The 18,190-nt window shown below is 43.0% G+C and overlaps 1 protein-coding gene and 1 pseudogene across 4 annotated transcripts in view; one reads left to right on the top strand and one right to left on the bottom strand.

Annotated features, from left to right (window-relative positions):
* The window catches only part of LOC126336348 (solute carrier organic anion transporter family member 4A1), an 840,769-nt gene that overhangs the window by 400,199 nt on the left and 422,380 nt on the right, over window positions 1-18,190 (bottom strand). The gene's annotated exons all lie outside the window — the stretch shown is intronic.
* Window positions 425-542, top strand: LOC126337371 (5S ribosomal RNA; annotated as a pseudogene).

The following is an 18,190-nucleotide window of genomic DNA, read 5'->3' as shown; positions in this document are numbered from 1 at the left end:
GCTTGACGACTCACAACGACGGCGTTAGTTAAAGGCTGTACGACAAGCAGAGAGTCGTACTTTACATATGGAACGTAGGACGCTTTTGTTGAGGGTGCATTTGATTATGATCTATTAAGTGATTATGTTAATCATAAACTATTCATCATATGGGATGGACCAAAAATGTAGGCACTGTAATGATTTAAAATGAAAGGAAGAAACGGTATGTTGCTCTGGTGGCAAACTCTCACATCCAGTGCTAGGTGAGCCAGAGCAAACCTACTTCTACACAAATAATGAATTGAGAACTTCTCAAAATATAATCAGAAAATATAATCCACTCTTTCAGATTCGACATACAGCAAAATAATAAAAATACATTCATTGTATACCTACATACCGGCACTGCATACATTTTTTACGCGTACGTCTCTACATCACTGCCAACGGCCTTACCGCAGGGGTAATACCGGTTCCCGTCAGATCACCGGAGTTAAGCGCTGTGGGGCTGGGTTAGCACTTGGATGGGTGACGATTCGGTCTGCCGAGAGCTGTTGGCAAGCGGGGCGCACTCAGCCCTTGTGAGGCAAACTGAGGAGCTACTTGATTGAGAAGTAGTGGCTCCGGTCTCGGAAACTGACATATGACTGGGAGAGCGGTGTGCTTACCACATTCCCCTCCATATCCGCATCCAGTGACGCCTGTGGCCTGAGGATGACAAGGCGGCCGGTCGGTACCGTTGGGCCTTCGTGGCCTGTTCGTGAGGAGTTCTCTACATTACTATATACACAGACATCTCGTAACATTACTAGCTTACGTACTCACCAACATTCATCATGACAAAACTACTGATATGCGAGTGAAGCACCGGGTAACGGCAAGCACCTGTATATTTTGTGTAAGAATCGTTGACGTATAGCTCCTTCCTTCATTTCCTATGTATGTTGTAGGGAGACACGTATGGCAAAGAATAATTTGATTATTATCATTACTAACATTTTACAATAGAAAAACTGCCGGCCGGAATGGCCGAGCGGTTCTAGGCGCTGCAGTCTGGGACCGCGCGACCGCTACGGTCGCAGGTTCGAATCCTGCCTCGGGCATGGATGTGTGTGATGTCCTTAAGTTAGTTAAGTTTAAGTAGTTCTAAGTTCTGGGGGACTGATGACCTCAGATGTTAAGTCCCATAGTGCTCAGAGCCATTTGAATTTGAATAGAAAAACTATCCAGTAACGATTTAAATATTGAAAAACTCCACCAGTTACATATAGTTTTATGCTTAGCACAACGCGTTTCGAGAATTTATTCTCATTTTTAAGTGCATTTGTTTGCATCACTTTAATAATATTTATCATATTAAAATGGTATTTCATAGGTAAGTGTGATGTAAAACCATGGTCAGAAATAAGTGAAGGCTTAACAGCCCTAATAAAATGAGGTTAAATAAATAAATATTATTTTTAATGTTAGTATGTGAGATTTTCTGCCCCTCCTGCACTGTAAGTTGTCTTTTTGAGATTATAATATAATTGAAAAACTGGACAATTTTGTTCAGTATAACTTCAAAAACACAATTACAGTGCAAAAGATGTAGAAAACCAAACAAAAAACATAAGAGAAATATATATATAAACGAATGCACTTGAAAATGAGAATATATTCTCGAAACGCGTTGTGACAAGCGAGAAAAAAATATGTAAATGGAGCAGTTTTTCATTATCTACATCATGGATGACACAGATGCAGGCTTTCCAAAAACATCGATTACGATAAACGAAATTAAAAGACATTATTCGGCTTCTGAGCATCAAGGGACCACGAAAACTCACGTTGCTACTTTTGCGACACACTGTACGTAGCAGATGCTGAACACAAAGATCAAACGAGTGACCAGACTGCGATAAAAACTCCTCAGTTTCGAGTACTGTACTGCAAAACAGACTGTGGACAGACAATTGTAACAAGATGGTCAGTAAAAAGTAAACAGGAAAATGCTGTTGCTATACGTGAAAAATAATAACAATAATAATTCGATCCACTATAAATTGTCATTTGTCATTCCGGTTACCTGCGCCCTTGACAATAACGCAGCTACGGACGCCGCGGAGTAAGGGTGCAGCCTAACTAGATTTCCAAAACTGAATAAGCAATCAACGCGGTTGTTAGCGCACGACCGCTCGCTGGCCTCAGAGAGTTAGGTCCCCCTCACGTTCTAACCGCATTACGCAGCCCAATGGGAGGCAGCCGAGTTTCCCATTTGCAAACTCACATATGAAGCTACGCGGAAGCTAATCTAATTGCGAACGGCGCAGGATTATGGTCCACTCAGCGTTTACCGCCGCAGCGAATGCATTAACACCTCGGTTTCAAATCTAGTGGCGCGTCGGCCGCCATTCAAAACATTGCTGTCTTCTCTTCGTTAAATGTTCTCTGAAGTGTGCCACACCTCGTCGTCCTCGATATGGAGTACTATATGGATTACAATGTGGTTCACGCTAATCGCAGGCACTCGCGATGGCCGCTTCTATGGAAGTTGTTAGCGCCTGACGGTTGTGATACACCAGCGCCCCTAGCGGCATGGAAGACACTCGTCACTTACCAACATATGTGCCATAATATCTTTGTTTTTCATTTTTCTTCTACTTAATTTACGAAATAATTATAACACTTCTGCGTGTCAGACATTTGAAAAACACCTAGAGACCTGAATAATCGTAAAAAAAATGAAAACAGACCCAAAACGCATGAATGAAATGCAATAAGCTGCACTGTTTTCAAGAAGAAATGCTTTGAAACTGCACTAAATTACAACCTATCCGACTAGAAGCAATGTAATATAGACACTGAATTTCATTCACAAGAAATATGTATTTCTGTCGCAAACTGTTCTTATGATTGGTACTTTCTTTTACTCACCACTAGTTTGCACGAACTGTAAAATTTGTTAATTGTTGCACTTCACTAGGCTTTGTAACTCTCTGATATTTGTTTGGTGTAATTACTATTTCTTCAAAAGACGACTGTGTTGAAAAATTATGATGGTCGGTTGCTCTGACGTTGCCACAATTTCGGAATTGGTTTCCTCTGAGTCAGAAATAGTTTTATTGTTACTGTTTCACAAATAGCTGTATGTTATGCTTTTATTGTTTTTTGTCGTTTTATTATTAACACTGTGTGGTGGTTATAGCTTCAGCTACATTTCCAGTGGCTTATCTGATGTGTTAAATAATCCAGGAACTGCATTCCATATAATATCCCTATTTTACGTATTGTTTGGCAGTGTAGTGAACAAAACTTAACGTTTTGGTACGTACAGAAACGTAAACTTTATTTATATGCGACGTTTTTCTGCAATTCATCATGTCTTCTGATGTTTACGATCGGATTCTTGTTCTTAAAAAATAAATATTATTCTTCAGTAAATTTCTGTAGGTTAAGAGAAATCGTAACTAAATAGTTCTCTAATGTGCTGTTTCATAGATCTTGTGGTTGGTTCTTAGGAAACTTACAGAATGACAAATTCGGTGTCTTCTTTTTGTTACTATGTACGTTCGTTTTTGTACAAATCATTTACACATCAATTTAAACGATATTATTCGCTTATTGCGCTGCTGCCATCGAGTACAATAAAAATGAACACGAGTGTGGCGAATGTGTATGTCTTACTATGCTTGATGTGGGTTTTCTTTCGATCTTCTCTCATGCCGACGTCACATACGGGAGCAGATGACTAGCGACGCAGTGAGAATTTACAGCGGTTTACTACACTGCGGAAGGATGTAAGTTGATATTCCGCAGTCTAAACAGTTTGTAGGTGCTAGTATAAATGCATTTTATTTCGCAAGTAGTGGTCAATCAAAAACTGTATTAATCTGTGCGGAGAGAATGTTAGCCATCTTTCACAGCGAACTTTTCGCTGCTCTACAGCAAATGGGGTTAGAAGAGTTAGCGATACTAACGTCGACTTCGATCACTCGATTTAATCGTTTTATCGGTATTTTTCTTTGCGATAAATAAATTTATTTCTAATTCGAACTGTTCATCGATGTCCCCAAAACCCCTGCACAGCTTCTTTTTGATATTCGTTTAGGCCTATTTTTCGTTGCAATAAAAAGTTACCTCTTCTTATGATACCCTGTTTAATTTAGCCTATTACTGAAAAGTGTATATATTCGAAACTTGAGCTATGCAGCTAGTTTTTTTTTTCTATACTAGCTACAGTTTAGTTGCGGTAATTTGTTTTTTAGTTCTTATTGTGGGTAATGATGTCTGTTGCAGCTGTCGAATTGGGCTTTTACTGTACTCCGTATTCTTTCGAAGAAATATTTCTCTTATTTGTACATGATTGATCGAAATATGTACATTTGGAACCATTTTTTCCTCGCTGAAGTAAATTCTCGTAATCAAAATTACGTATTCTGATTATGTTTTAAAATATCGCAAATTACATGCGGTTATAATGGCCATGTCATTTTCGTCTTTTGTCGCATGTTCATCACGTAATTTGTCAGGGCCGATGTCTAGTATGCATGAACTAACACATCTTGTGTGTTGATGTACGTGTTTATGAAATTTCGTAGAAAAATTGGTTGATTTAGATTCTGCTTGGTAGTGGTGTTCAGTGGTACGGGCAGTTATGTTTTTTGTCTGTTGTCATTTTTAGTAAGTAAAGTATTTTGGGAATTTATTTGGTATATGGCGATTTGGCTTGAATAGCTGTGACTAGATCGCCATTCCGTAGAACACTTCGTAATGTGTCTTTTACTTCGGGCTGCACACAGAATCGGGCATGAAAGCTCAAATTGTAATTCTGCACACTTATGTTGTTGCTATGGAATTACTCCCGACATTACTTGGTACATCGCTTTACACACACTACAGCGTTCCTCAGACGGAAAGGAGATGAGATGGCACTACAGCCTTACGCTGTACGTTACTTTGCAGCTGACGCCACCATCTTAGATGACCAAAACATTAGCAGACGATTGCTTCTTGTTCTTATTTTCCGTCGTGCGCACACAACAGTTGTTGTAAATAGTAAATATTAGAGTTCTTTTGTAATTCAGTACCAGGAACGCATTTTCAGACGATTTTCTAGTCTTTAAGTGGCTATCTGATGTAGTAATACGACGCAACGCCCCTCGTTAATGTTAACTCTCTTTCTGTTATACGTTTTGAATACAAAAGAATAGAAAATTGTGACACGAAGAGGCTGCTTTCACAGTCCAGCATTTTTCTTAACTGGCGAAACTAATGTTCGGCCCTCTTCTCGAAAATGCTGAGATCATATTTTGCATGTTCACAAGAGAGATTTTCCAGTTGCACTAATGGGAAATCTAATAACAGAAATAAAACCACTACACTGAAAGTAACCAGCGCAACTAAAATTTATGCATATTAAAGATAATATCGCCTGAAGGAGCTCACTTGTGAATGAAATGTGATTGCTTTACACTTTAGACTATAATAATTGATGGAATCTAGCATATTTTATCAAAACGCATCCACCAGAAGCTAAGGTTTGGCCGTACTAACATGGCGGACTTAAGCATCGAAATTGTGACGACATGACAGTCCCCCCTATTATACCCTCACGGTGTTACCAGCTACGCCATTTTAACTTTAAGAGGTGTCAATCAATATCGAACCCGTATAATGAATAATATTTACAGTGGAATACTATAGAATTCAGATACAATAATAGCTATGTCGAGCAGCAGAAATGCACTTTCTATAATTATACCTTTTTAGACAAATGTGTTTAACTTGTTTGTTAGTTTGACTACAGTGCTAGACTTATGCCACAGTTATATCTCACATACAACATACATCACTGTGTACCTTGCTAAAATGGTGCTTGGTACACAGAACTTTATGTTCTTGTGCATGTTTACTTAGTTTCTCATTCACTTGTTTGGGAATCTACAACTTTTATATTTTTTATTAGAAGCATAAACATTGCAGTACTTGTTCAACACCCTTATTAGACACGCCGCTCTCTCGCTATCAACTTCAGGTTGATATACACTGTTCGTCAACAGAGCAGAAGGATAGACGCATATTCACACTAGACGCAACATTGACAAAAAGTCACCGTTAACGAAGAGTGGAAGTGAGGTTTTGAAGTACCAACTGTAATACAACACGTCGGAGTCTAGTTTGAGAATAAGGAAACTAGCAATGATCAGGAAGGTTACAGATAATATCCGTCTACAACGAAGGCATTAGAAACATAGGGGAAGGAAATTTGCCTAAAGCGATTTAGGGAAATCGCGGAAAACCTAAATGTCGATGGCCGGACGGGGATCTGAACCGTTGTCCTAGAGAATGGTACATGTGATAACCACTTCGCCACCTCCCTAGCTGAAATTTATTAACGACCGAAGAAAACTTCATAGCGGATGTTCTTGACTGAGTTTGTATCGTAAACTGCTGTGAAGTGAAACAGTAGAAAAACTGTCGTCCAAACACCGGAGAATGGCGACATGCACTGATAAGCCAAAACATTACAGACACAGTCCACCGTGACGTTGGATGACGCCTGATAACGTTGGGATTATGTGACGCGGTAACAAAAGTATGCAAGCGGAGCACACACAGATGTGGTATCACCCTAGCGAAGATTTGGACTGCAAATGGGGAAATCCATAGAACTAAGCGACTTCGACAAACGCCAGATTATTATTACGCAGAGCCTGTGAACGAGTATCTCGAAAGAGGCGAAGCGGGTCGAATGTTCACGTCCTATTGTCGTGAGCATGTATGAAAAGATGTAGAAGAACAGTGAGTCAGTCACTAGGCGCTAAATGGTTGGACGTCCACTACTCTTCACAGAACTAGGGCTCGGCAAATCTGCCGAAAGAGCACAATACAGGTGCACGAACAACTATTTCCGAGCACGCCGTTTATCGGATATTGTTGAGCATGGAGGTCCGTAGCAGATTACTCTTACGTGTTCACTTGTTGAGCCAACGACATCGTCGATTACGATTGCAGTGGGCACGAGACCGTTGGGATTCGACAGTCGATCAATAGAAACTTGTCGGCTCTTCGGGTGAATCACATTTTTGGTACACTAGGTCGATGGTCGTCTTTACAAATGCCGTCACCGTGGTGAACGGACGCAGGTTGCTGGGAGGAGGGAGACATTCTCCTGCGCTCGTGTGGGACTTGTGCGGCTGCGATCCATTTGCATCCTTTCATGCTTGATGTCTTTCCCGACAGTGATACTTTCAGCAGTATAATTGTCCGTTTCTTGGAGCCAGAACCGTGCTACAGTGGTCTGAGGAGCATTGTAGTGCACTCACGTTGTTGTCTCGGTGACCAAATTCGTCTGATATAAATCCTATGGAACCCACCTGAGTCGTTGTCGGACGCCATCACCGCGCACACAAATCAGCGGGCCGTTGTTTACGCGAATTACATGAATTGTGCGTGGGCCTTAATGCCACATACCTCCAAAAAGCTACCAACAAACTGGCTGATCTCTGACATGCAGAATCAGTGATTATTTCGTTCCAAAGACGAACAAACAAGCTATTAAGCAGCTGTTTCTTCTTCTTTTTGTTGTTCTAGGCGCTTAGTCTGGAGCCGCGCGACTGCTACGGTCGCAGGTTCGAATCCTGCCTCGGGCATGGATGTTTGTGATGTCCTTAGGTTAGTTAGGTTTAAGTAGTTCTAAGTGGACTGATGACCATAGATGTAAAGTCCCATAGTGCTCAGAGCTTTCTTTTCGTTGTGCCCTTTTCTCTCATCAGCGCAGAGTCATCATTGTTATTTCTCGTATTTGGTAAAGTTTGTTGAAGGGATGGCCGGATGCCCTTCCTGTCGCCAACCCGTTACCCCCTGGGGCGGAATATGTGTACCCCAACTGTCTGCGTTTAGTGTTATTCAAGTGGGCCAAAGTTTTCAAAATGCTTCCGAATCGTATGACAGACGGGACGTAGATGATGCCAGCCTAGAGCTCACTACTGTGATGTGGGAAACCGCCTGAAAACCACATCTAGGCAGGCCGGCACACCTACCCACGTTGTTCACCCGCCGGGTGAATTCGATCCAGGGTCGGCGTACCTCGTCCCGAAAGCGGAGACTTAACACGCACGGCTGTCCGGGCTTGTATGCGACACGTCAGACAATATTTCGAATTTAAAACATAGAGCATTTTACTCTATACATTGCGTTTTCTCTCCTAAGTACCGGTAACGGTAAAACATTCGCGTATTTACCCTTTGGTACAGCTCATTTTTTCACGGCTAAAAAAAGATTATTTAACGAAACTTGTTTCAGCAAATTATGTTATTCTTTACGAAACGTATAGACTTTCCCCACGTGTTGTGAAACCTAAATCATTTTTCGTTTTCGGATGTCCGGTCTCTTTTGTGGACGAACACTCTTGGAAAAAGTATTCAAGTCGGTATGGAACATTTGCGATGTGTCACGAATACAAAATAAATAATAAAATAAAGAATATCGCGACGCATAAACACGAAATCCACTCCTATAACATTAGAGAGCTAGGTGAGAATAGACTGTGTTTCGGTGACAGTACACAACGGTATATCTGTATATCTGTCCGCCCCCCCCCCTCCCCTCCGCCGCTTCCTCACCCTCGCCACCTCCTCGAAGTAGATGCTGACGTTGTCGGGCCGTTCCTTCCTTGTGTGACGGTGTGCTGAAAAGCAATGCCTCAGAATATATTATTCTATTCTCAATATAGTTAGAGGTATTACATGTCGTGCATTTTACATGGTCGATTTTCCTGCTTCGCTGATGCCAGTTGCAATCTTTTGCCGCTAGAGGGCTCTGAATTGCATGGTGTAACACGGCGGTGTGTAACTTAATTATGTCGGTGCCTGAGAAACAGCGTGCTGTAATCGAGTTTTTAACCGCAGAAAACCTTCCTCCAGTTGAAATCCCTTAGAAAAATGGAAGCTGTGTATGGCGATAACTGCAACGACATCAGTAATGTGCGTCATTCGGTTGTTCGTGCTCATAATGAAGGACACTGTGGTACTAATATCAATGGGTGTTCCAGAGCTTGCAGTGGGCGACCACTTACGGCAACCGACGAGACTCATCGGAATCGGGGTAATGAACTCGTCAGAGAAAATCGCTAGATGAATGTGACTTATCACGAGAGTGTGTACAGGACATCACTGTAGACCTGCGGTATACGAAACTGTATGCATGGTGGGCGTCTCGAATGATCACTACTGACATGGAACAGAGGACACTGGACATATGCTAACAATTTATTTTGCGTTTTGGGCGTGAGAGTGATGGGTTTCATAACAACACTGTGACACGAGGTGACATCCGGGTTCACTGTTTTGAACTCGATAAGAAGAGGGCATCAACGGGTTCCCGTCACAAAGAATCACAGACCCCCCCAAAAAAGTTCAAGACCATGCCATTAGCAGCAAAGTCATGCTCACAGTCTTTTGTGATGTACGAGGTGTGGAATTCATGGCTACAGGCACCACCATGTACTCTGTAAGGCACTGCGAGACCCTCGGAAAACTGGAAGGACGAATTCGAAGACTTCTTCCACACAGAGCACCGTCTCCTTCAGCACGACAGTGCCAGGTAACACACGAGCGCTGCGTCATCTCCAACAATCAGATGCCTTGGGTTCGCTGTAATCGATCAAACTCCGTATTGTCCAGTCTTTGCTCCGTCCGATTTTCAGTTGTTTTCAAAACTTGAATTCCTTCGAGGACTTCACTTTGAAAGTCATGAAGCGGTGCAAGCATAGGTGAGGTTGTGGCTCTGTCAGCAAAGTGAAACATTCTACATTGTACATTGATGGTATCAACAAATCAGTCTCATCAACAAATCAGTCTCTCGTTACGAGAAATGTGTTCGTTGCCAGGGTGACTATGTTGAGACATGAAAATGTAGAATCGTAGTAAAGTTTGTTTTACTTTAAAAACTTTTGACATAAAAGCGCCGGAGGCATTACTTTTCAGGATGCCAAGTAGAGTAATAAGTGGCTGAAAGGATGACTCGATCTCAGTAGGAGTTTCAGGCCGCCTATCTAATGAGTTACAGGGCCGATAAAAATTGATTTTCAGTATTTCATGTAATTACTGACTGAATTAAAAATGTAAAGTGCTGTCATGATATTCTCATTAAGAGGTATAATCTTTCATTAACGGTTTAATACAATAAGTCAAGCAAAAATTTAGAAACAGTGTATATGTCGTGAGGCAGCATATTTCCCGACGCGCAAATTACTCAAACTTTGTTCATCCCGTATTTCACATTAAGAACACTTAGTGACTTCCAATGAACTTCAAACAAGCTTTCAAACCATTTTGAAACTTTTTCTCGCTGACACCCCTCACAAAATACTAAAATCAAATTGCTCTGAGCACTATGCGACTTAACTTCTGAGGTCATCAGTCGCTTAGAACTTAGAACTAATTAAACCTAACTAACCTAAGGACATCACACACATCCATGCCCGAGGCAGGATTCGAACGTGCGACCGGAGAGGTCGCTCGGTTCCAGACTGTAGCGCCTAGAACCGCACGGCCACTCCGGCCGGCTAATACTAAAATCGAAATGTTTATTGCTTACTACATTTTCGCTGAGTATCAGGACGTGACTTTATGTATTACTTCTTTACTGTTAACTCAATTCGGAACACAGTTTCCAAATATATCACTAAATGTACAAGAAAAATAATATCATGGTACGACACATAATTCAGGAGATAGGGCGCCCTAAACCTTTTCTATTTTATACGAGGGAGTTCGATTCTCTAAAGAACCGTTTTTTTTAGGGGGGCGGGTATTTTTCGTAAATTTTCCGTCCAACTCCGTTCCGACAAGTGTCAATCAACTTTTTAAATCCCGTGCAACTCTCCAAGCCGTCATTTGCAGTCTGTACACGCCTTCGATCACACGCCGTTCCAGTTCAACTACCTGGTATTCTCATTTTGTATTACACTTACGACCTTCTCTATTGATGCTACAGCTCTGGCTCGCGACTGCCTCTGTTTATTTCTGATTTTTGATCAGCCTACTGAACTGTGAGGCGCGATCAAAAGTTTCCGTTCAAAGGCCGCGCAGTCCGGAGTCGGTATGACAATCAGGCAATATCGCCGTGTGCACTGAAGCAATCATCCAACCGAAGACCGCCGGCCGGTGTGACCCAGCGGTGCTAGACGCTACAGTGTGGAACCGCGCGACCGCTACGGTTGCAGGTTCGAATCCTGCCTCGGGCATGGATGTGTGTGATGTCCTTAGGTTAGTTAGGTTTAAGTAGCTCTAAGTTCTAGAGGACTGATGACCTCAGCAGTTAAGTCCCATAGTGCTCAGAGCCAACCGAAGAGCAGTCGATTCAGGCTGCACTCCAGATATCTCCAGAAAAGACTTCCTGACAGTTAAATTAAAGTTAGATGTTAAGTAGGTTTAAAGAGCTCCTTTTCTTTTTTAAAAAAATAAACCACTTTCGTTAAACACCGTGTCCTGCTGGTGGAAAAAGTCAATAGCTGCTTTCTGCACATCATCGTCCCACATGAATCGTTGACCCTTCACGGCCTTCTTTAAGGAACCGAAGGCGGGGGAGATCAGTACTACAGGGTAGGATCAGTAGTATAGGGTAGGATCAGTAGTATAGGGTAGGATCTCGAGTGTCTCCCAACTGAGTTGGCTTAACTTCTTCTTTACCAATTTGTGATATTGGGACATGCGTTATCAAGAAGCAGAGGCACCTCTCGTGGTGGTGTGGTTTTCAACAGACATGCTGCCCCAAACTCTAATTCCGATGGACATCTACCAAGGAAATAATAAAAGCAGGTTGGTATTGTTTGGATGCGTTTCCACATTTTCTGCACGGACGTCGGAAAGATACTAGTGTCATTCTAATTCCTGTTCTTCATGTCGGTGCTTATATACCCGCTTCGGAGCCGCGTACCTTGCGTATATCCTGCAGGAGCGCCTTCGAACGTAAACTTTTTGATTGCCCCTTACGTCTCGACACTCTGCTTGTTGGATGGTATGCCTCCCAAGCCTCCACACTTTCTTCCATTACAAACTGCTGTCTCCTTGATGCTTGAGAATGTGTCCTATCAATCGTTCCGCTCTCTTAGTCAACTTGTGCTACAGATTTTTTTTGCGAAGTCGATTCAGGCTGCACTCCAGATAAGACTTCCCGACACTTAAATTTAAGTTAGATGTTAAACAGCTTTAAAGAGATCTTTTTTATTTTTATTTTTTAAAGAAACTAACGCTCAGAACACCATGAACGAGTACAGATAGGACGTTCATGTTCACCGGACAAGTACAGTAGGTACTCCAGAAATGACTAGCATTTCGGTCACCTCGATTCATGACGTGTCCTGTTCCTGTTGCCTAGTAGACACAGGGTCCGCCAAGGGCCCTGATAACTTGTTCCATGCGTGATGACATCGATGCATATAAGGCGCGAATGGCGTCCTGTGGTATAGCCAGCCATACTGCATTCACCTGTTGGCATTGGGTCACAGCGCTGCTCCTGTCGTTTCACCATATCCACATATTTTCGATTGGCGACAAGTTTGGTGATCTGGAAGCCGGGGCAAAAGGTTGGCATACTGTGACACTAAGAAGGTACTTGTACGTGCAGCAACATGAGTTCGTTCATTGTCGTGCTGAGAAATTGCGTCTAGGGTGACGTGCAGGAATGGTATGGCTACGGGTTGCAGGATGTCATTCACGTAGACTATACTGGCCACAGTGCTTTGGACACGCACCAACTGGGATTTGTGGTTCTACCCAATAGCAACACACACCATGAGGGCTTGAGTTGGCGCTAAACACGCCTTATGCGAATGCAGTCACTGTGATGCCACTTCCCCTGTCTGAGGCGAACCTAAATGCGGCCATCATTTTCATACAAACAGATCTGATGCCAGTCCTTTCGCCGGAGACGTCGTCCCATACATCACTGCCATCTAGCATTTTTCTGCGCATTCTTCAAAGTTAGGCGGGAAAGTGGACGGCGCGCATGGAATTCATGGTGTAATAAACAGTCATCCCTTGTAGTGTTCGATGTGTTACACTATTCCACTGTTGCGCCAGAGTCTAGGAGGACGCACATCTGTCCTGCACTGCCATTCGAATGAGGTGTCAATCTTCTCGGGAGGGGGGGGGGGGGGGGGAGGGCGGTCTGGGTGGTGCGACCTGACCATCTCCTAGTGTTCTACGGCATTCGCGGAACCATTCTGCACACACCCATTGCACTGCCGAAACTCTTCGTCCCACATGAGCAGCAATTTGCCGGATGGACGCATCACATTCTCTCATGCCAATAATGCGCCCTCTTTCAAACTCACTATTTTGACGCTACGATTCGCGCATACGTCTGCGAGCCATCCTGGACGCCTGCTCAGATCACGCTAATCCATTACTTTCGGTTTATAGCGGTATCGAGAGCCGGAGGCTGCGATATCGATGTGTCCTTAAACCCGCGGGCCTACATGGATGAAATGCTAATCATTTCTGCAGAACATGCTAATGCACATGTGCTGTGGATATGAACTTCCTATCTCTAGCCGTTCAAGGTGTTCTGTTTTTCCTGAACATGAGTGTCCTTTTCCGGTAATTGCCAGCGGGCATTTTTTTATGCTGTCTACTTCAGCCATCATCAGTTATTTATCAGCTGAAATAGAAAAACTCACGAACTACTTTTAGTGTCCCACATCCTAATATAATTCGCTCACCATCGGCTGATTTAAATAGCCTACACTTCATAACCTTGATTTAATTTTTTGTCTTATATTCTCTTTTCAAGACACTATCCATTACATTCATATGCTGCTCTTAGTCCTTCGCTGTTTTGGACAGAATTGCAATGTCATGGGTAAACTTCATAATTTTTAATTCTTCCTTCTGAATTTTAATAAACTTCCCAAATTGCTCCTTGGTATCGTTTACAGCTTGCTCGATCTACTCATTTAATTATGTCGGAATTAAGCTACAACCCTGTCTCACTCCCTTATGACATCCTGCTTCCCTTTCACGTTCAAATGGTTCTGAGCACTTATGGGACTTAATATCTGCGGATATCAGTGGTGGTGGTGCTTAGTGTTTAACGTCCCGTCGACAACGAGGTCATTACAGACGGAGCGCAAGCTCAGGTTAGGGAAGGATGGGGAAGGAAATGGGCCGTGCCCTTTCAAAGGAACCATCCCGGCATTTGCCTGAAACGATTTAGGGAAATCACGGAAAACCTAAATCAGGATGGCTGGACACGGGATTGAACCGTCGTCCTCCCGAATGCGAGTCCAGTGTGCTAACCATTGCGCCCCTCGCTCGGTGAGGACATCAGTCCCCTAGAACTTAGAACTACTTAAACCTAACTGACCTAAGGACACCACACACATCCACGCCCGAAGCAGGATTCGAACCTGCGACCGTAGCGGTCGCGCGGTTCCACGCTGAAGCGCCTACAACCGCTTGGCCAGACCGGCCGTCCCGTTTCACGTCCTTCGACTGTTGTAACTGGAGTCCGGTTCTACGGACTACACTCTTTGAAATTTTGGAGGTAAAAGAGACAAATTACAGGGAGCCAAGTTCGTGAAAACTTTCTTTAAATCCACAAATGACATAAACCTAGGTTTGCCTTCTTTTAACAAATCTTCTAGGTTAACTCGTATTGCCTAGAGTCTTACGACATTTCTCAGGAAAACCAAACATATCTCCCCGATGTCTGCTTTTACTAGTTCTTCCATTCTATTTTAATGCACAGTAGCTGGTGCAAATGCTCTTCGTAGGACGTCCTCGAATGTCGTTCTGTTCTGATGAGAAAAGCAATGCATATATTTTTTTAAAAATATTGTGTCACTGCTAAATTTTCCATACTAAGAGAAAGAACTGTCTTAACTCTGTGTTTATTGATTTGTAAATCATTGTGTTGACCTCACATCAAGTGCAACAGCCAAATTAGGGAATAACGCCAGAGGAAACGAGGCGCTATGAAAACTGAAAACACCCCGTGTTTATCCTAGCGTTACGTGTTACCGAATTATTTTACGTAACACTTTAACGAGCAGCCCGTCATCTCGTTACTCAATAAAATTAAGGTGCCTGTTCCTCTGTTGTTTTACGTAATGGCTAAACGAGCAGTGGCTCTCTGTGCTTGGGGCCCCTCGTTATCCAATGAAATTAGGTCACCGTTTCTTCTGAAAGAATTTTGTATTCGTAAATGATATTGACTTTTTATTATTGCTACTGCGTTTGCGTTTCTGTGCAGTGCCCTCCTTCAATGGTATTCCGGAACTGTTTCGATGGCTGACTTCTCAACATCGTTAGCCATGTGGATCTACAAACGTAGCGGTCAATGAACTTGTTTCGCTGCCTGACAAATGCGGGCCCAAGCACTCAGAAAATAGAAGCTCCTGTACACTATGTTTCTGCGAAGACGTTACAAAGGCAGGTCACGTATTTTGCAGAAACATGCGTCGTTGCAGATGCCTTTTCGAACCAAATGAAGCATTACCGACTTGGTTTTATGCCTCTTAAGTCTCCTGGATAACAGTCTTTACAAATGTTCTTCGTATGCTTACTTGATGTTTAAACAGTTACTAAATCAATCCATACAATACTGATGAATTAACTTTATCCGTCTCTTCAATTTATTGATTCCAAGCACACGATGATCAGCTTTCTTGTAATGTATTCATATTAATTTAATAACACAGGTCACTGCGATGGTCTCATAAACTTCACAAGTGCTAAAATTTAACATCATGGCAGCTCCGATTAACTACAGATGTACACAAACTGACTAATGGGCTGACTGACTTCATAATACTGAATAATAATAAACATAAGGATGTTCGTTGATGACCGGTTATCGACTGAATAAGACTTATAAGCGACACCTTCATAAAAGTTTGCATAGGAGAGATACTACAAAATATTAATGCACAACACTATAATATTTTGGCAATTAACACAAAGCATGAAAAATGAAACGTATTCGCCAAGAATATTTTGCTATGTGCAGAAGTTAATACGTTGTCTTTGAGGAAATAGTAAGGCTACTGATTCTCATAAAGGACTTTTCTGATAATAGCAATATGCTCAGCACAGTAATTCACAATTCCTAAAAGTGCTGTTTGCGTACTTGCTAAGCATAATGAGGGATACAATTTGCCCAAACGAGTATTAAAATTATTGATATTTCCAGGGAACTGAAGAATCAGACTTAGTGAAGTGCCACTAACTCCCAGATTCTTTAAGGAATCGAGTAAATGTGTGAAATATTAACCGCGAGCGAAGCAGCAGGCTATAAGCTAGTTTTAAATAAAAAAGCAAAAAAAAAAAAAAAATATTGTATCACCTCGGTTCCGAGAGTCCCGGAACCTGTACAGAAAATTGCAACAGAGATCAACATAAACATCATTTCCGCCCTTTTTATTGCTCATGGAAACAACACATTACATATAGCACCACCATACAACGAGACCTTCAGAGATGGTGGTCCGGAGTTTTTGTAAACACCGGTACCTCAAATACCCAGTAGCACGTCCTCTAGCATTGGTGCATACCTGTATTCGTCGTGGCGTACTATCCACAATTTCATCAAGGCACTGTTGGTCCAGATTGTCCGTTCCGCGACGGCGATTCGGCGTAGATCCCTCAGAGTGGTTGGTGGGTCACGTCGTCCATAAACAGCTCTTTTCAATCTATCCGAGGTACGTTCGATAGGGTTCATGTCTGGAGAACATGCTGGCCATTCTAGTCGAGCGATGTCGTTATCACGAAGGAAGTCATTCACAGGATGTGCACGACGGGGGCGTGAATTGTCGGCCATGAAGACGAACGCCTCGCCAATATGCTGCCGAAATGGTTGCACTGTCGGTTGGAGATTGGCATTTACGTATCGTACATCCGTTACGGCGTCTACCATAAACACCAGTGGCATACGTCGGCCCCACATAATGCCACCCTAAAACAGCAGGGCACCTCCACCTTTTTGCACTCGCTGGACAGTGCGTCTAAGGCGTTCAGCCTGACCGGGTTGCTTCCAAACACGTCGCCGACGATTGTCTGGTTGAAGGCATATGCGATACTCATTGGTAAAGAGAACGTGATGCCATTCCTGAGCGGTCCATTCGGCATGTTGTTGGGCTCATCTGGACCGCGATGCATGGTGTCGTGGTTGCAAAAGATGGACCTCGCCATTGACGTCGGGAGTGAAGTTGCGCTTCATGCGACCTATTGCGCACAATATGAGTCGTAACACGACGTCCTGTGGCTGGACGAAAAGCATTATTCAACATGGTGGCGTTGCTGTCAGGGTTCCTCCGAGCCATAATCCGTAGGTAGCTATCATCCACTGCAGTAGTAGCCATTGGGCGGCCTGAGCGAGGCATGCCATCGACAGTTCCTGTCTCTTGGTATCTCCTCCATGTCCGAACAACATCGCTTTGGTTCACTCTGAGACTCCTGGACACTTCCCTTGTTGAGAGCTTTTCCTGGCACAAACTAACAATGCGGACGCAATCGGACTGCAGTATTGACCGCCTAGGCATGGCTGGACTACAGACAAAACGAGCCGTGTGCCTCCTTCCTTGTGGAATGACTGGAACTGATCGGGTGTCGGACCCCCTCCGTCTAATAGGCGTTGCTCATGCATGGTTATTTACATCTTTACATATTTTGGCGGGTTTAGTGACATCCCTGAACAGTCAAAGGGACTGTGTACATGGTACAATATCCACAGGAGTTCTAAGAACCGGGGTGATGACAAACTTTTTTGATGTGTGTATTTTTCATTATTCAGTGTACGGAAAATTTGCTTCATTTTTTTTCTTTTCACATTACTATCATTTTTTATTTATTTCCGGAGCAGGGCAGAGAGAATCATTATAAGTCGCTATCTTTGATTGTTTTTAAGGCGACTATTCGTCGTGCTGTTGAGAGCGTATTTGTCACAGACTAAAAGATACTTGACATTCACATTCCGTTCTGTTCAATCAGTTAACAACATCCGCTAACAGGCACTGCCCCACAATGTTTGAAGTCCAATAAAATAGCGAATTCGCAATTTCTACGCCCATCTGTGGTGCCTACTGTCTAGCTCTGTTACTGATCGCAAAATCATCCCCCCCCCCCCCCCCCCCATGCCCTCACTCCTTCGAAATCAAAAAACTACTCATTTTCTCTCGGGCAACTGTCAACGCTGTTGCCAACGGCCATGCCACAGCTGTAAC

This window comes from Schistocerca gregaria, chromosome 2 (genome assembly GCF_023897955.1).
Source record: "Schistocerca gregaria isolate iqSchGreg1 chromosome 2, iqSchGreg1.2, whole genome shotgun sequence".
Taxonomy (NCBI): Eukaryota; Metazoa; Arthropoda; class Insecta; order Orthoptera; family Acrididae; genus Schistocerca; species Schistocerca gregaria.
Note: the sequence above shows the minus strand (reverse complement) of the source record. Positions and strands in the feature narration are given on the sequence as shown.